Genomic DNA, 257 nt, shown 5'->3' with positions numbered 1-257 from the left:
TGCAATGACACGGCAAAGGAGCCGATAATGGAGACTCCTAACCAAGTGGACAGGTAGTACCTCCGGAAGTCTAGTGGGAAGTCGACGCATCCAATCTCGACTAAGTAGAAGAAAGCGATGTGAAAAGCCAAGCCTGATTCACACATGACGTTCAAATAGGTTCTTGGTAGTCGGCGAGAATAAGGCTTGAACTCGGCCAAGACTAGGTAGCAAGCGAACACCATGAGGAAGCTGATATTGGCCAAAGTCATGATGTA

The sequence above is a fragment of the Tigriopus californicus genome, chromosome 7 (genome assembly GCF_007210705.1).
Source record: "Tigriopus californicus strain San Diego chromosome 7, Tcal_SD_v2.1, whole genome shotgun sequence".
In the NCBI taxonomy this organism is placed as follows: domain Eukaryota; kingdom Metazoa; phylum Arthropoda; class Copepoda; order Harpacticoida; family Harpacticidae; genus Tigriopus; species Tigriopus californicus.
This window is presented reverse-complemented; position numbering follows the sequence as displayed.